The sequence below is a fragment of the Phasianus colchicus genome, chromosome 21 (assembly GCF_987193195.1).
Source record: "Phasianus colchicus chromosome 21, bPhaCol1.hap1.1, whole genome shotgun sequence".
NCBI classification, from domain to species: Eukaryota; Metazoa; Chordata; class Aves; order Galliformes; family Phasianidae; genus Phasianus; species Phasianus colchicus.
In genome coordinates, this window is record NC_143456.1 from 3,764,795 (window position 1) to 3,784,576 (window position 19,782).

General features: G+C 41.0%; 1 protein-coding gene across 4 annotated transcripts in view; it reads right to left on the reverse strand.

The window, feature by feature from the left end:
• SPNS2 (SPNS lysolipid transporter 2, sphingosine-1-phosphate) overlaps positions 1–19,782 on the reverse strand; it is a 133,208-nt gene that overhangs the window by 57,030 nt on the left and 56,396 nt on the right. The gene's annotated exons all lie outside the window — the stretch shown is intronic.

Sequence of the window (19,782 nt, forward strand, 5' to 3'; positions counted from 1 at the left end):
CCTCTGGTGTCTTATTGCTCAGGAACAAGAGAAGATAAGTAGCCACCATTATTTACACGTAATCCTAACTAGTCCCTCATGAGGACTGTCAGTAGAAAAAACAAAATACCATAAGGTATTGCCCAGAAAACCATGGGGCAAAAATGTTCACTGAGATGTTTCATTGGTAGGTATTTCCCTTCAGTAGGTTGGGTATGCATTGTTTTCAGGATTTTACACAACCATTTTACACAACCCAAAGGTTATGTGGCATGGATATGGCCTAGCCCAGAATGCATGCCTGGGTGAAGCCTGGTTGGTGACAGGTTGGTCAGCTTGGATGCAATGGTGTGAGCTATTAGCACTCCACCTTTTTTTCCCTTAGAAGTTCATGATTACTTGTCTGGGAAACAAAACTATAAACTACTCTTCTCACCTCCACCACAACTTCTTCCCTTATGAGTCGTGCTGGCAAGGAAGCCTGCAGGAGATACACCACAGCTGCTGGTTGTTTTGCCATTTGGCCAACTGCAGAAAAGTTATTGAGCTTAGAGTCCCCTTTCTTTCCTTCATAGCACGTGTCATCACTTACACATAATTACTTTTCTCTTCCCATCCCTTCCTAATCGCAACTGCCTTTTAAGTCACTCCTGCACATAACATTTCTATAACTTGTACTGGAATTAAGTTCTGCAGTTGCCTCTTCTCAAATTGAACTCTTGACACAAAGTCCATCTTTCATCATCATTTCCACACTACTCTCCTTTGCACATGTCACAGAATCAGAGGTTAGCTGAAGTTGGAAGGGAGATCATCCCTTCTGGAGATCATCCCCTGCTCAACAGTGATCAACCACAAGAGAAAGTTCAGGACCACGTTCAGTATAGTTTTGATTGTCTCCAAGGATGGAAAAGATATAGCCTCTCTGGGCAATCTGTTACTATATTTCACCATCTTCACTGTAAAAATGTTTCTTCTTATGTTTAAATGAACTTTTCTGTATTTTGTGCCCACTGCCTCATCTTTTCCCTGGACATCACAGAGAAGGGTCTGCTCTAGTCCTTCTGCTTCCTATAACATACTGATACATATTGATAAGACCACCTCAGAACCTTTTTTCCTCTGTATCTGAGACTATATAACATTTTGAAAAGGTTTAAAAGAACATTCAGCTTTCTGCTCTCTCTAACTACAGGGCAAGATAGAACTGGGAGGCCATGCAGCCCCATCTTCATTTATGCACAACTGTCAGTGCTTTACATCCTATTCAGCATTTCTCACTGCAGCTCTGAGTTGGATTGAGTCTTTGATAAAATGCTCTAAAAGTAAAGCAACGCAGCAGGCAGAGCCTCCCCAGGGAGCTATGCATTCCTCAGTACCGTTTGGTAACACAGAAAAAAAACCAGCAAGAATTTGCAAAAGCTGCTTTCCAAAGGATGAAGGTTCATCAAAGCTTTGTAAAATAGCTTTTAGATACAGTAATAAAGGTCCTCAAGGTTTTTCCAAACACACTTGATTTCAAGAGTATACACTATCTCAGGTTCAAGTCAAAATTGTTCTTGAGGCTTTTCTATTTTCTCCTTGAATAACATCTACTTCAGCCAAGCTTGCCTCAATAAGGACCCTCCAGTACTTGAATGTCTGACACTGAAAGCCCTGGTACCTCTGCATACTTCAAAGTTTGACCAAGCAGTTTAACACTGGTGTAAAGGATGATACTCATTATACAGCACATTGGACAGTGAACAGTAATAACAGAGCTCCTGAGGAAGGATGCCATTTTAGCAAAGGTAAGCTGTCCGCATCCATGGGGATTAGCTTCCAAAGCAGATCTGATTCTTTCACAGCATGAAGTGTCAAACACTTCAAAACTTCAGCTCATTTTAGATACACCCAGCAGTCTATCAATTCTCAGCTCTGAGCACCTTACCTCTGAACAACTTCCTATCGTGAAAATTCAGCTGGTGCTCAGAGTCCACAAGGAGGACAACAGACACTCCAGCAAGGAGAAAGAGAGCCAAATACATATTTAAATATAGAACTGCAAGGGGAATGAAGCAAAGTCCACTCACCTTTTTTTGTTGTTGTTTTTTTAACTGTCTCTGGTATTTGTTAATGGCTTCAGTTCTCCCAGGCGGCCTGTTCAGGCACGCTTAATTGAATGTGGAGAGTTTTATTTGGAAATGTATTTGAGATGCTGGCTGATTAAAGTGTCCTTATTTTATGAGATTTATATTATTATTCAGTATGTAAAAATAACCAAGACTGTAAGACATTCCATTTTCCCTTCTCATACCCTGCAATCAGGAACTGAAGTGTTTAACAACTGGATACCTACAGGTAGACTCTAAAGTGAAGCACCTAATTAAGCACCCTGGAGAAAAACAAAAACAAAACCACCCTGGAAGTAGCAAGACTCCCACAGTGCTTCCCAGGGCCAGCAGGGAGCTGCCACGTGTTCCATGGATATAAAAATCAGGGCCAAGATTTTCTTTGTTAATTACAAAGTTTGAGCATGAAATTTCCCTTCCTGCATTAAAATTGCAGTGTGTGAAATCCAACTTTCCATTATTGCCCTCCCTTCAGACTTGTGGCAGTCTTGAAAGACTTTTCTGTAACTTTCCAGGTAGGAAAAAAATAAAAAAAAGTAAGATTGAATCCCATTCTCTATCCAATTAAGTAATGTAATTACAAGATACTGGGTGATGAAGCATCGCTGCCAGGTTCTGACAATAGCCTCAGTTAAGACAAAGCCGGATTTCAGCTAACTAATTGGAAGCCTTTTCATCTGATTGACCTTCCTGTAATGTAAAAACATTACATGACACTCAAATGTTGGGATTTGTGTTCTTCTCAATTAAGTTTCTTGGTCATTAATACTGTATTAAAGACAGAAGCCTGGAAAGTGTTTGGAAGGAATGTAACAGATCAGCTTGCTTATGCACTAGAACGCCAGCCAGTGGAGTGCTGCATGCACAGCTTCCTATAAAGCAGACCTCAAAGAAAAGGGTTGATGTTCTCAAATAAATCACAGGCATCATAAAGAGCCCCGTGTTGCCAGTGCTAGCTTGAACACTGCGTTAGAGCACTTCTTTTCATCCTTGTGGATCTGCTGTCAGACACAAAAAGAGGAGCCTGTAACGTTTCAGATGGCTGAATAGTGGTCATTTATCCGTCTTACAAAACCACTGCACACAGACTGGCCAGAATACATCTTCCAAAGCTCTTCCCCTGAGAAACTTCAGCAGTCCTGGGTCAGAAGCAAACTGCTACTTTTTGTCCCAGAACTGTGGTGTGAGACACACTAAAGAGGCACTTGCAGCAAATATCTCTGGCATTAGCCATTATCACCATGCACCTCAGGTTTGCAACGGTGGAAAAGATGCAAGGCTCTCGAGACACAAATTTTCCAATATCAGCAACTGGAATATCATCTGGAACACACAAAACTAAAGATATTCACAAGCAGCAGGAGCTGCCACAGGATGAGTCACAAGCAAAGACTGAATCCAGGCAACCCAGCTATAAACAAACACCCGAATTTTCAGAACAGTAAGTTATGGGCATTGGAACATAACTAACAACATCTCTGCCCTCAGTGACACCTACAGAAACTTTAGAGCTCTAAGCACATTAGCCTGGTGGGCTGTTTGGGCTCAAATATACTTTGCTTTTGGTTTGGATCAGTTTTTAAGTAGAAATTTAGTCACATTCAATAGATAGGTCTGATTCTTGGAGAGCAGAACACCACGTTCCTCTCCCTGAGACAACTGCAGAAATTACAATTTTTCAGCACTTTTTGAAAAAAGCATCAGTCAACTGACTGAGCCACCACACTTGGATATTGTGTTTAACTGTATGTATTTTCAAGAGTAGAATGATTTTTGATAAGTCAATAAAGGATATATTGCAATGGAATAACTCAAGGTTTAAATCAAATTACCTCAAATGAAGTTGCAGCCCCAGCACTTCTACCTGTACTGTTTGTGGCACTGACTCATAGCATATTTTACTTTGCACACGATGAAAGTTTAATACTCCAGCAAGGCAAACCTTGTAGGCAACTTTGCTGAAAAACCACTGGAATCATTCCAAACTCTGTAGAGAAATTTAGTTCTTGCTTTCTTTTTTCACACCTCCCTGTCTTGCTGGCTCAATCAAGATCCAGAAGCACAAAACACTGTGAGAAGGGCTGACCTTCCAATATGTTTGGACTACATCTGAGATCTCATTTTTAGCATCAGATTTCCAGAGAAAAGAATTTCTCCTATCTACTTTTCTTCTTATTCACGATCTTTGAAAGGTCGTTGCATTGCTTCTTGAAGCATTATCAACTGGCAAGGTTTTGTCATGTCGTAGCTTCATTTCATTCCCTAAAGCAGGCCTATTTGACAAAATGACAATCCCATTTAAGTATATTAAATGCATCTGTATGTTATGTCACTGTCTTCTCATGAGACTGCATCAGTGGTGCTCAGACACCATGATCAGCACCATTCCTGGGGATTTCCCACTCAAAACCAATTACATGGCTCTGAGATTAGTAGTCTAATTCATTGTTATCTGAATTGCAAATCCAGTGTTTTGTGTGGCATTTAAAAGTCATGCATTTCAAAAGATATGCCAACACTTCAAAAGACTGACTGAGCACCTGGTGGTTGTCTCGCCCTGATGGGCAGCTCCCCTCCACCATGGTGCTCTCCACTGCCCCTCCTCAAAGAAAGAGGGGAAGAAAATAGGATGGAAAGGGCTCAAGTGTTGAGATAAGGACAGGAGATCACTCATTACTTACTGTCACAAGCAAAACAGACTCAGTATAGAGAGATTAATATAAGTAATATAATGTCCTCTTTTTAGCCTTGACACATGACCCAGGAGGCCACAGACCTTGTGGACCACTGAAGAATCAGTTATGTTTCCTACAGCTCCATAGGCAATGAAGAGCTCAAACAAAAAAGGGCCCAAACCCATTTATTTGCACTGGAATACAAGCTAAAACAGCTGAACAACACTTTCTCTCTCTTCTGCATCCTGTTTTTGAGAACAATATGCACAAGTTTCAAGACCCACCAAGGTCCTGGTAATAGGAAGACTGGTTTTGTTTCCAGGCCCCCTAATGAGCCTAAAACTGGATTGAATTGTTTTCTTTGTCTGTGAGACATCATTGATCAAACTCTCCTGAAGCATCATGCTTCTTTCCAAGTCAAAAGCTTAAAGAACACTAGCCATAAACTGCCTTACTTACATCTACACTAAGTCCATGTCAGCTTACATCCTTAACCAAACAGTAACGTTTCCCCAGACCCATATTTGAACACCCCAGTGAAGAAAGAGAGGATGTATTCCACCCTACCAATGTGGCATCATCTCCATACTCTCAATACTCCATTTTCTGGGAAGCCTATTTCCAAATAAACAGGATCACATGGTGCCACGCAGACCACTTTGCCTTCCAATGGTGTTTGACCCAGTCAGACTGCCCCAGTGCTGAAGTACAGCATGCAACGGTGCTGCTGCACTGCATCAGGAATGGTTTGTGTTGCTCAGGTCACAACTGCTGCTACAAGGATCCTGCTAAACTGGGATCAAATTTTGTCATTCCTTCCTCTCTATTTCAAGACCTGCTTGGAAGCTTTCATGCAGCATTATTTTTTTTTCAGTCTACTTAAGGAACATTTTTTCTGGGATATTTTGAATAAGGCTGATCTTGAGCTGCTGTAATAATTATTTACTAAGCATAAAAGCATAATGCAAAAGTATTATAGAGACTTTCAATAAGACAGAGTTAAAGCAGCAAGACATCCTTTTTGTGTTTCACCAGCACACTCTGGGGTTAGGCCTCTGCTGTAGAATATACACCTTAACTGCCAACACAAGAAGGAATGTTTCTAAGATACACATTAACCTGGCAATGAAATAAATCTGCCCTCTTCCCTCTGCCTCCACTGCAAATAACTGATCAAGGTGAGATATCCACAATAAAAGCAGGCAGGATAGAAGTTGCAAGCTTCCATCATTGCTCCAAATCACTGCTCCAAATCATCTATTAATGAGCAGAGCAGCTGAACCTTCCTACTGCCCAACCTGAAGTAAATTCAGCTTGCTCCATAAAAATGAGACAAAGCTGTAAAGGTCTTTAGCCTGTAAAGAACTTTCATGCCTGTACCACAGTCTCCAGCTGGTGTCTCTAAGCATTTTCCTGATCCAATGAATCAGCATTAGATGGAAGCATATTGATTCAAAAAGATGTAGAGTCTGACTCAATTCCCACAAGGACACAGAAAAGGCTCCCACAGATTTCCAAAGGGGGAGCTGAATTGGAGCAACAATCACAGGTCCTGTGATAATGATTTCAATATTTTCTGATAACCTAGATAACAAAAAATTCTCTGAAAAAGACATGAACAATTATCATGAGCCTTCACAGAGAGCCACTGCAAATTAGGTTTTAGCCTCAAGCCTAATTCTTGATTCCCTCCCAGCACAAACCTCTGTCCACCTGCTCCAGAAAACGTCTGAGCCCCAAGGAGCAATTCTGACATTTCACTGCCTTCACTTTAATGAACAGAAGCCTGTGCAGCAGGATGCGTCAGTTCAGGTGAGTTACGATGCTGAACAACATGAACAGGACAAGAAAGAAAGTGACTAGGGACAAACACATGACAATAATCCTGCACACACCTTATCTGAGCAAGCTGCACCTACTGCATCCGTATAAATCTTATCTCACCTCTTCTGTCCCAGTTCAGCAAAATCAGAGGGGCCCATGATTCAAGAGTTCAATTCATTGCACTTATTTGGGTAAAATATGTTCTTCTTACATTAAAACAGTTTCCCAAGCAGTATTTGATTCAGCTGCGTTGAAGATGCTAGCAGACTTAACAGATATCCAGAACACCTGAATAAAATACAGCCAACAATTCATTCTCAAAGGAATAAGAAATTAAGTATCCTTTTCCTCTAATCCATCACACTGAATCCACATGAGAAAATGCAAGGGAATAAAAGAGTGCTGTCAGGTAGAAAGGAGTTAGATAGTGATGCAGACTCAGTTCCTTCAAACCTTCTTTCTGCAGTGGAGCCTTTGTGCAGATCAGTGAAGAGAGCCCTTCTCTTTCCCTTCTTTGGAGACCTGAGACCCACCTCACCTCAGCACTGCATCCTCCCTCTCCTGGGACCCACTGACTCCAAAGTGGTTCTGCGAAAGGAAGGGCTGTAGAGATTGTTTCATCTTAACAGAGCAGAGGCAAAGCAAGGCAGAGTTGCAGCACTGTGCACACGGCTGTAACAGCAGCTCCTAGTAATTTGAGCACTGGTACACTGACAGTTAGAACAGCAATGCTCCTGTAGCATGTTACCCATCCTAATCTCTTCCTCTGTGATAAGAAATTACACAGTGGACTATATTTTTCCTGAGCACTCTGGTAAAAGGGCAGGCATGCAGAAATCCAAATGTCAATAGTTTATGCTCATCTATAGGGCTCCAGTGCTACATTAAGGTCTGGCAAAATACACCAGAGGCAACTAACAGCCTTTGTCCATTAGCATCCTGTATCAGCTTCAGCACAGATCTCTCTAACAGCCACATGAATGGTTAAGAATTGCAAGTGAGGGATAGGACTGAGTGTATGTACAGCAGATTTCACAATGGTGCTTGGAGAATCTATTTGGTTTTCTTTGTAAAAGAGATTTCCCTCTAACACAATGGGATGAAACAACAAGTTATAAGCATTCCAGCAATTCATGGTGACTACAAGATAACACTCAGTACCTTTCTTACATACAAAAAAGAGCTAAAGGCTTTAGTTTTGTTTGCTTCTGTTTTTCAAGCTTATGCAGTAGAATTAAAGGAACAGAAGCTGTGTGTTTCATAAATTAACTTCTTTCAGAGCACATTTTTGCTTGGAGTGAATCCTGGGCAGTAGGGGAGGGGGGTTGGTTTATGTTTACATTTTTTAAAATTAGCTCAGCTAACCATTTGATCCATAGTGCACATAATTTTCTGCTTCTCTTCCAGCACTCCTTGAAAGACAAGCTCTGGCAATAAATATAGATCTGGAAAGTCTGAAACAAGGCTTCAGCAATCACTGCTGGCTAACTGGAATTCCACACTAGGCTATTTGCTTCCTCTTTTAGATATAAATCAAAAGAAGAGGAAAAGAGGAAAACAGCAGTAGACACCTATCCTGAGTAATTTGCAGGGGGTACAACAAGAAGGCTGTCATGTCAGCTATCTCAACATCTAAACAGAAATATTTACCAAGGAACTGAAGGATTCAACAGCACATTCCCTGTTTACCTTGTTATTCTCTGCTTTTTCATTTCCAAACTTGTTCCCATCTGCAGTTTTGATGTCTCCTAGCAAACCCACATTACCACAGCCTGGTCTTGTTGATTATTAGGTATGCTTGTTCTCCCAACCTAGTGGAGCCAAACTACTTAGCAGAGCACTTTGCTCACCCGTTAAATAGTATCCCTTTTGTGGAAAGTGAAAGTGTTGTTTCTGCAGTGAACAATGGAGAAGGGCAATTGATCTAAAGAATTAAGTTGTAGCATATTAGAAATAATTAGTACGAAAAGTAAGAATAATATACACATATTGGTAACATTTTTAGAAACTTAATTACTGAATTACCTAACAAATTCGTTCTCACAGCAGATTTTGAATGTTCTAAACAATGTGTGTATAGTGTTTGGAACTAGAGAATATATTGTAGCGTTGTTCATTAGACCGGCAGAAGTGAAATACATTTAACAAACTTACAAAGAGTCAGGGCCTTTACACAAAGCAAAACTGTCACACTCTGTGGGAATATCAGGATGCCATAAACAGGCTCCAGGATACTCCCTTCTATCCTCCTTCCGAGCTTATCTCTATGGAAGGACAGATGAATGACCAGAACAATGACTTAGTGTAAAGGGGTACAAATGTTAAAGGGGGGGGGGGTCATAAAACAATCAAGGGGCTATGTTTATGTTATAAAACAGATATCCAAAAACCGTGACCAAATGTCTGTTGAGAAAACAACTGTTAGAAGGTAATTAAACAATTAAGATATATGTTTAGGCATCAGGAGATTTATATTTACTCGGTATTTGTATAACTAGTGGAGCGTCGCGAAGAGTGTGAACCTGCAGTACTCAGCCAATGAGGAACCAGGGCTGAAAGAGATAAGCGTCGGGCAGTAGGGGATAAAAAGATGTAACCTTTTTTCTCGGGGCTCTCCTGCTTGCAGGAGGCCCGCCATTGCAATTGCGAATAAAATCTGCTTTATCAGAGATACCGTCCTAGAAAATTATTTGGATATTTCCTACAATTTGGGGGCTCGTCCGGGATAATTATCGCCCCTCGGGAGTTTCCCCCGCTGCCCTGGACAGGATAGGTGCACCCCGCTGATTTCAGTGGTCCTGTCTGGGTGGTGAGGTGACTCCTTGGGACAGCCGATAAGAAACCGAGACTGTTACATACAGGACGGGCTCTGAGAAAGCCAAGGGGCAGGTAGGCACGGGTATTGACCCCTGGAGACCCGGTACCTTCGTGCACGGACCAAGGTAAGGGAGTTTGATTCTTGCCTTGGGGGTCGGTGGAGACTTGGGTGAGTCTCAGCAGGGAGCTGTTGGTGTGCGGTACCCTGTGCACTTGACGAAGTGCCAGCAGTACACCCCTATTAATCCAGGAATCTGAGCAAGATGCTCCAGAGGGATTGGCCCTAGATCTGAGAATCGGAGTGTGGTAACCTGTGAGCTGGGTAGTTCACAGCAGCATTCCGGAGGGATGGGGAATAGGAGCTCCGTAGAACAGGGGAAAGGGGTCCCCAAATTCGTGCCTAGAGATAGCCTCTTGGGAAAGAAGCTTCAGAATTGGAAAATAATCCCCAGACTGGGGAAAAGAACAGGGAAAAGATGTTTGAATACTGTATATAGACATAGCCTAGAGAGCCACTACAGGGAAAATCATGATTTTGACCAAAATAGGGGTCTGACAAAGATTGGGCCTGTCAGACTTTGTATTTATACGTAAACAGTAAGATTCCTTTTTCTGAAACAGAATTGGCTTATGTTGCTGAATGGGTGCAAGAAGTAAAAATAAATAAATAAATAAATAAATAAATAAATCCTCCTCAAAAGGAGGAGTCATATTTCAAAAGAAAAAGGAAAGAGAAGCAGAAAGATCATACATGAGATCCCTTAGATAACTCCCGCCCCCCTTCAATTTCTAAAGCAATGCAAGCGACAGAGAAGATGCACTCTCGATTACTGAGGGAGTTAGAGTACTGTGAATGGGACCTGGAGAGTTTTCCTTTCTCTAACACTAACCTTACTAATACTTCACTTTATCCTTTATGGCAGTCTCCTTAGGTCAAAGGAAAATAGGATATGCTCATGCTTGCTTTTTTTTACTAGAAGAAAAGTCAGGAATTTCAAGAATTTCTTAATTAAGGATCCTATAAGTGTCGCAGAACAATTAGATCAATTTCTAGGGCCTAATTTCTACTTATGGATGGAAATGATGTTTATCATTGATATGTTGTTTATTGGAGAAGGAGGTGGGCAGCTATGCAAGTGTGGGAAATGAATACAGAGGGAAGGTTGGACCCTGGAGGGAGGCAGAGAGAGGAAGGATCCTGAGGATAAACTGTACTGATTATTGTCACCGTCTTTGTGATTGTTAAATGTGTATGTCGTGAAAGTGTTATGTTATGTCATGTTATGTTACGTTATGTTATGTCATGTATGAGGTTGTTATGGAACAGAGGGTGTCTAAAGTGATACCAAGAAGACCCCCTGGGTTGTATTTAGGCTCACTGGAGGAATATTGCTGGTGAGCCAGGGGGAAATATTGAATTAAAAACAAAAACAAAAACAAAAACAAAACCCAACCAGAACATAAATGAGTAATGGGACCAGTTTTAACAATTGAGTACCCTAATCATGAGACCAAGTGCTGGGTGTTTGTAGAAGTTGAAGAACTGTATTGTTTGATTTGTGGGTTTTGAAGGCAGTAGGAGAAACTGTCTCGATGCTGTATGGAAGTGCATTTGTTAATGGTACATGGAAATGTAATTGAGGGTACAAATAGTGGAATTGTAAAAATTAACAAACAAATTGGCAACAAGGTTAAGGAAAACGGTGAGTTTGAGATATTAGAGTTTGGGTCGGCACGAGGACACATCCCCCGCACTAACCCCCCCACCGCGGTTTGTAAGAACACCTCGGAGTGAGAGAAAGAGCTGAGGGCGAGAGCTTCCCGCTGTAACTGTGCAGGGTGTGTGACTTGTGAGTGGGGATGGGACGGGACAGTGAGAGTGAGAATAGCCGTCATCTGCAGAGATCTCGGGAAACCCGACATCCCACTGTAAGCACCGGAATCCTGGGGAGGGAAGGGGGTGAAACAGAAATTACTAACATTGTATTTCAGTAATGATGAAAGTCTGGAAAGTGAAAAGGGTTTGGGAAAAACACGGGCTGAGGAAGGCAAAGTTGAGCAAGGTGTAACAGGGATGTCCTTACCTAGAAGAAGAGGTAAGGGGGAGCCTGGAAGGGCTCAGGGCGAGTTCCACCCCCACTGGACCGAAAGCAGCTGGGGAAGCAGGGTAAAGAGTTTGTTTTCTGATATGGGTGCCTCTTACTCTGTGCTACATCAAGAATTATTACCCGTAGATGATTTTTGTAATAGTTGTAGGAGCTCTGGCAAGAGAAGTTTACTTTTTAGGGACTAATTAAATACAGGCTAGGAGAACAAGTAGGAATACATAAATTCTTGTACATGCCAGGTTCTCTAAAACCATTACTTGGGCATGATGTATTAGAATAGTTGAATGTAGAGATTAAATTCAGTAAAAAAAATTGGAGCTAAGTGTCAAGCAAGGCCAATTGACTGAAAATTTTAAGTCTGGCTTTAACACAAACTGGGAAAAGCAATGTTGTACCCCCAGAAGTTATGTAAATCCTAAATCAGGTATATACAGGATTGCAGGCATCAGGAATGCCTGGCAGAGAGAAAAAAAAAAAATAATAATAATAATTAAAAAAAAAAAAAAGGCAAGGCAACTCAATAAAGGTTAAGTTATAGACAGGAGTCAGCCCAGCCAGGGTAAAGCAATGCTCTTTTAGGATACAAGATTGTAGGAGGGAAGATAAAAGAAATAACAAATAACTTTTTGGATTGGCAAGAGCTATAGTTTGGTAAAAGATTTCAGGGCAATTAATAGAAATGTTTAAGATATGCAACCCATGGTGGTAAATCCATGCACTTTATTAACCAAGTTGAGGAATGAGTGGGTGGGGTTTGCCGTTCTGGATTTGGAGTACACCTTTTTCTGCCTGGTTTTGCTAAAGAAAGTCAAAAATTATTTGCCTTTGAATAAGAAAACTTCAATATGGGGAGAAAAATAAATAAAATAATAATAATAATAAAATTTAAAAATATATATATATAAATAAAAATTCAGTTAACCTGGACAGTGTTACCCAGTGTTGTGAGAACAACCCACTGATTTTTGAGAACTGGTTAGCTTGTGAGCCTGAGATTTGAGTTCCTCTATCCCACGGTGGAACTTTACTGCAGTACATGGATGCCACAGTGACCAAGGAGGACTGTGTACGATGGACTGTGGGTTTGCTGAATTTCTTGATTTAAATGGCTACCAAGTTTCTCAACAGAAAGCACAACTGATCAAAGAGAAGGAAGCAGTTTGCTGAACGCCCAGAACACCAACAAAGAGCTCCCTCCAAGCCAGCAGTGTGCGACTGCATGAGACTGTTTGTGCCAGTTGGTCGGACCTACAGGAGGAACCACTGGACGGCGATGGGGATTCCTGGATTCACTGACGGAAGCAGCTTTGTGAGACAAGGAAACTGTAAGGATATGCAGTAACTGCTACTGATAAGGTAAATGAAGCAAAACCATTACCTGTGAGGACTTCCGCTCAGAAGGCTGAGGGGACTGCCTTGACAAGAGCCTTAAATATATGGACAGATGCTAAATATGCTTTTGGGGTGGTACCCACTCATGGTACCATCTGCAAAGAGCGAGGGTTGCTTACACACAAGGAAAACAAATTCAGCATGATGTGGGTCTACCAAAGAGCAGCATGGCTGTTATCCATTGTGGAGGACATCAGAATAGTGATACTGTACAGGAAACTGGGAATATGATAGTGGATCAGGTGGCAGAACAGGCAGCTACGGGAGAAGAAATTGGTGAACTGGCTTTAATTACAGATGGTAAACTTAAAATATCTGAACCCCAATCAGTACCTATAAGGTATTTTAAAGAGGATAGGAATCTAATTAATGATTTAGAAGGGAAGAGAGCAAGCTGACACATGGGTGTATACCCAGATGGACACATTGTTGTGCCCTGTATTATTTTATGGAGATTGGTTCTAAGGGAACATAATAAAACATATGGGGGGGTAGAGACACCAGAAAGTAACTGTATAATCCTAGTACCAGGAACAGGGTACAAGTGGGGTAGAGAGAAAAAGGATGACCTGCAGAGGGGAGCAGGAGGATACCCTGTTAAGATGTGGGTGAACGTAACAAGGAGAGAAACGCCTCAGACTGTCACATTTGATGCTTGCAGTGTGACAGCCTGCAGGGACTTAAGTGCCCAACGACAACTGAGTCACAAAGAGAAATACCTGTGTCCTGAATTAGGTATGAATAAGAGATCCCCTTGTGGGGGATGGAATAATGTATGGTGGACAACTGCCTATCAAGGCTGGACATGTATCCCATTTGATACAATGCAATCACGCACCCTAAAAGAACGGATTAGTATGTTTAGGGGAATTGTCCAACCAGACTGCCAGGCCTTGCAGTGTAATCCAATGACAATAACAATTAGCAAGGCCGATAGCCTTGTTAACATCACTTTTGGGATTGGAATAAACGTTTGAGGAAGAGACCCAGTAGCTAGATTCAGAGTAGCTGTATGGGATTCATTGCCTGATCATACTTGAAAGGTTCAGGATAAGAAAAAGAGAGAGAAATATCCTTCTGAAAGTCCTGCAGCTGTAGTAATTATGGAAATAAAAGATCTCAGACAAACATTTGAAATTAAGACAGGATACAGGGATGTGAATGCCTGGGTAGAATGGATTAAGTAGACTGTCCTGAGTCTCAACCATAGCAATTGCTGTGCTTGCACATCAGGACAGCCTGTAGCTCAGGTAGTACCCCTTCCTCTGGGATGGACCAGGGATTCCCAAGGAATGCAATGTATGATCGCCCTGTACGAGGAGAAAACCGCCTGGGGAAATGAAGCCTGAAAACCACTCTCCCTATTGTTTCCCCCGATATTGGAGATGGGTGCCAAAATCCCTCCTGCATTCTCTATGGCCATAGGTAACCATACAGCTTGTCTCTCAAGGCAGGGTGTGAGGGCTACCAGGCCTATATTTCTCACTATGCAGTGAAACCTTGGATGTTACGAAGGATTTAGCGGGAAACTATTCAAGGCTGGAAATCCCTAGAGCGGATCTCTGGTGGTATTGTGGTGGGAAGATCTTATGGTCCATTCTCCCATCTAATTGGGGAGGTACCTGTGCACTTGTTCAACTGGCTATACCGTTCACTTTGGCATTTGAGAAGGATCTATCACACATTCAAAAAAGGAACAAAAGGATCCTGGGAGCCCCATTTGATGATGATACAATATATATGGATTCAATTGGGGTGCCTAGAGGTGTCCCTGATGAATTTAAGGCTAGAAATCAATTTCTGCAGGATTTGAATCTCTATTCTGGTGGGTGACAATTAACAAAAATGAAGATCGGATAAACTACATCTATTACAATCAGTAGAGATTTATAAACTATACAAAGGAGGCAATAAAGGGAACTGCAGAACAACTGGATGCTACAAGCAGGATGGCCTATAGCCATATAGAATAGGATCGCCCTAGACGTGATACTAGCTGAAAAAGGGTGTGTGTGTGTAATGTTGGGCACTCATTGCTGTACTTTTATCGCAAATAACACAGCCCCAGATAGCATGATAACTAAAGCATTACGGGGCTTGCTACTTTGGCTAATGAACTAGCTGAGAACTCCAGAATAGATAGTTCGCTCACCGGATGGCTGGAATCCTGGTTTGGGAAGTGGAAAGGAATGGTTGTGTCTATATTTACCTCTCTGATTGTGGTAGCAGGAGCCCTAGCAGCTATCAGTTGCTGTATCATCCCCTGTGTGAGAAGATTGGTACAGCGGTTAATTGAAACTGCCCTGATGAAGCAAACAGAGCCCACATCATATTTCGGTAGAATAACGATATTAGAAGAAGAGGAAGACGAAGAAAGTAAAGAAGGTTTTGTAATTGTACCTTAGAAAAGGATTGCAGAAATCAACATTGTAAAAGAAAAAGAGGGGGGAATTTGTGGAAAGTGAAAGTGTTGTTTCTGCAGTGAACAATGGAGAAGGGCAATTGATCTAAAGAATTAAGTTGTAGCATATTAGAAATAATTAGTACGAAAAGTAAGAATAATATACACATATTGGTAACATTTTTAGAAACTTAATTACTGAATTACCTAACAAATTCGTTCTCACAGCAGATTTTGAATGTTCTAAACAATGTGTGTATAGTGTTTGGAACTAGAGAATATATTGTAGCGTTGTTCATTAGACCGGCAGAAGTGAAATACATTTAACAAACTTACAAAGAGTCAGGGCCTTTACACAAAGCAAAACTGTCACACTCTGTGGGAATATCAGGATGCCATAAACAGGCTCCAGGATACTCCCTTCTATCCTCCTTCCGAGCTTATCTCTATGGAAGGACAGATGAATGACCAGAACAATGACTTAGTGTAAAGGGGTACAAATGTTAAAGGGGGGGGGGGTCATAAAACAATCAAGGGGCTATGTTTATGTTATAAAACAGATATCCAAAAACCGTGACCAAATGTCTGTTGAGAAAACAACTGTTAGAAGGTAATTAAACAATTAAGATATATGTTTAGGCATCAGGAGATTTATATTTACTCGGTATTTGTATAACTAGTGGAGCGTCGCGAAGAGTGTGAACCTGCAGTACTCAGCCAATGAGGAACCAGGGCTGAAAGAGATAAGCGTCGGGCAGTAGGGGATAAAAAGATGTAACCTTTTTTCTCGGGGCTCTCCTGCTTGCAGGAGGCCCGCCATTGCAATTGCGAATAAAATCTGCTTTATCAGAGATACCGTCCTAGAAAATTATTTGGATATTTCCTACACTTTTATGCAGAAGTATCCTTTACTCAAGACATTCACGTGGGAAATAGTAGTACTTCACAAGGCTGGGAGAACAGTCTGCAATTTTCCACCTTTGAGCTCTTTCTTGCTTTAAGAAGCTGGTGTCTGCCTGCAAGGGAGAAGGCTGCTGATCTCTCAGAACTCTGTGCTTTGAGGGGCAGGAGGGTTAGCACCAAAAACAAGGTTTAATCCAAGAGAGATTTCTGGTGAAAGAGTTCAACTGTCAGAACAGTCGCATTATAACTACTAGATGTGGATATCCATGCAGCCAGACACAAACTCTCAGCACGCAGCCTCATCACTCCAGATAGCCAAATGGCTTCGTGTGAAGCTGTTCAGAACAAGAGAAATCATGCAACTGGGTCTACATATTTTTCCCAGAGACATTCTGGGCTATAAAGCAGTTCAAGATGATCAGCCATAACACAGGCAATTGGACATTCTACTCATCCAAATGCTGTCTGGAGAAAAAGCTAATCACTCACTAAAAGCAGAGTTCATATTGATACAGAAGGAGACAGACCAGTATTTAGCTTTTTGTGTGGATGGAAATGCATCTCAGTGAAGCAACTCCATGAAGGTTGTACGCTCAGTGCATTTCTTTGTGCTTTGATTCTTTTCCTGGTTTATTATAGAGCATGAACCACAAATCCCAAAGTGCTTGCCAAAAACCAAATGCATGCCAGGAGCCACAAACTACAACAAAAATGGTTTTGCAGGTGAAAATACCAACATTTGTATACATGCAGGTGGAGAACTAATTAATAGAAATGCATTAAGGAAAGTAAATTCTAAGCAGGTGTTAGTACTTACAAACTACAAATTAAGATAAATGGAGATTTTATTGAAATTTCTATAAATTGAGTTAATCTGGAGATCTGTCTAAATATGTACTAATTTAAAATAATTTTGGATTCATGAACAAACTTGCTAGTGACTTTTTATACAATCTTTCATTTAGGAAGTGCTAAATAGTGTTATGGAGGAGTACAAGTGTCAAAGTGCAGGAAGACTCTTCTTATTTTTCTGCAGTGAAGTGGCAACAAATGCAAATTGTCAAATCACAGAATGTAACAGAACAAACATGGATTTCTCAGTATCACCCCAGCCATGTTACTCTGATGATTTTTCTTTTGGTACACAAGGAATCAATGCACTGTTGTTTTCAATAACTACCATCTCCTATATACTCTGGAACTATCTTTACAATTTAGACTGATTTTTTCCTTCTATGAAGGCCTATTAACTGGTGGAGGCTGAGATTCATTTTTCAATCATTTGACATTCATTAGTCCTGTTAAAGTGCCAAGATCCTTGGTAACAAATAATGAAGGATATTTAATAAGTGGTTACAAACCTTAATGCAGTGCTCTCCAGCAAATAACACATCTACATAACATTCAGAGCCAATCTGATGTTTTATCTGACAGCATTCAGTCACTATCTTCTTAATCCAAACAATACGAAATAGCATTTTGATAGAAGCCCAGATAAAGTATTTCATTGAGTTCCACTCCTTTTCTTCAGATCAAAAGATATCTCTGAGGTAGTTTCTCTTCCCATGTTCTTTTGTTGTCATGTGCATATTTCTTTATTGCATAATTTGACAATAGGACAGATAGGGATGAAAATATCCGTTTCTGTGTGCTTGTTTCCACAACAAATGAGAAATAATCTAGATCTTCCCTCACACTGTGGCATTTTGATCGTTTTCCTTTACATGTGCAAATGACATCCAGGAACTAATCACCACACTGCCAGAATCTCTTACGGTTTGTGGGCTTTCAGTGTCCACCAGAACTGTAGCTGCTTTCTGCCTCTGTTAAGCTGTCTCCTTCCATCTACCCTCCAAATTTATACTCTGTGGATGTGCACTCTATTAATTACACAGAGACAGCATTCACAGGGCACTACATATTCTCAAAACTTGAAGAAAGGCAATCCCTGAAGATACAGTTTGCTGTTTCTATTGAATGACTGTCGTTTCTTGCCTCTCTGTATTTCTGTTGTCACTGCATAAAGGAGTTTTCTGTACAGTGTTCTGTGGGCTCAGCCAGCGCCAACTTGCTCTTTCTAGGCAGGCTTTCCATGCTGACTTGGATGTGAGCACATATCTGCTGACAGTAGCCTCACCACGACTTTTATTTGCATCAACAATTTTTTTTTTCATATTTCAGCTCATAGCATTTTTCTCTGACAAACACACATACTATCTTAAAAAAAATGTTGAGAGAAAAGCTATTGTTTCACTCCTTAAATGATTTCTTAGAAGGCAAAAATCAGGAAAAATGCCTAGTTAGCCACTGCATAAAGACAAAGGTTGCATCAGCTTTTCTTTGACTCCTTTTCTCACAAATGTTTCAGTAATTCACCTTCTTCAATGTGGCATGCCTTCTCAGTTAGTGGTCAGACCTCCAATAAGGATATTGAGGTGGGAGGGATGCTGTGTGAAGCTGGGATTATGCTTATCACCTCGTTCATCTGCTGCAGCCACTGGGTGGAGAACATCCATACAGCAGCTGCAAAATATACCATAATATCTGGACTCGATAGCAAGGAGTTGGGACTAGGATCTCTGGTTTAATACAAAATTACTCTGAAAGAGCTGAGGATTGTGGGGGACTTTTCTAGATATTGAGAGTTTGTTTCCAAGGTTATAGTTTGGGTCCAAAGTTAGTACTCATATAAATACAGGAAAAATTAACAGTCTGGGTCATTCTGATCTTGTCTTTTTTGACCTCCAAAAAAAGTGAAATCTGGATTTCAAATATAGTCCAGTTTTATATGCATTACTTTAACAGGCTACAAATATGACATTTTCATGCTGATCTCCTGATTCCTAACGAGCTCATGCATCAGTCTATGAATGCTTTAGCTAGTAAGCCCCAAATCCTTCAACTAAAAATCTCTGAAAATACAGATGACATTGGTCCACTTCCAGTACCTCGTGTCTACTCCTCTCCCATTTGAAACTACAGAGCTAGATCCATCATGGAGAGACTGCTGAGAACCTGAGCATGAATGCATGTTTGTAACATGAGAAGAGCAGCTGATTTTTTCAAAAAGCACTTGCCTCTTTTTTGGGCTACAATCACAGCTAAATTTGCAGAGTGTTATGAAAAGAAAGTTTAAAAAAAAAAAACAGAATGTAAAAATGTGCTTCATTTTTGCTAGGAGATGGTCTTTCTCTAGAAAGGATTCTTCTTGGATAATTATAAACCAGAACCATCTATTGGAGTTAAAGGCTTCTACATTTGGCCATGGACATATTTTATTTAGAAATTTAGCAACTATCTGACATGAAAGCCAGACAGACACTTGAGTGCCACTGCCTGTTTTAGGTGGAAATTTTCTGTTTTTAGAAACTACAGAGCATGTGTGTGGGCAGGAGAGAGCAGGGAGGAGAGGCTTAGGATGTCATTCTTTAGGCGTGACCCAAATGCTACAATCTGTGGAACGCAGCTGGACAGAAAGAGTGAGGAAGGTCTCTGCCTCCAGTGGGGAAATCACACTGGTGACACCAGGAGCTGATTTGTCTCTCCAGGAATGTTGCCATCCACCACAATTC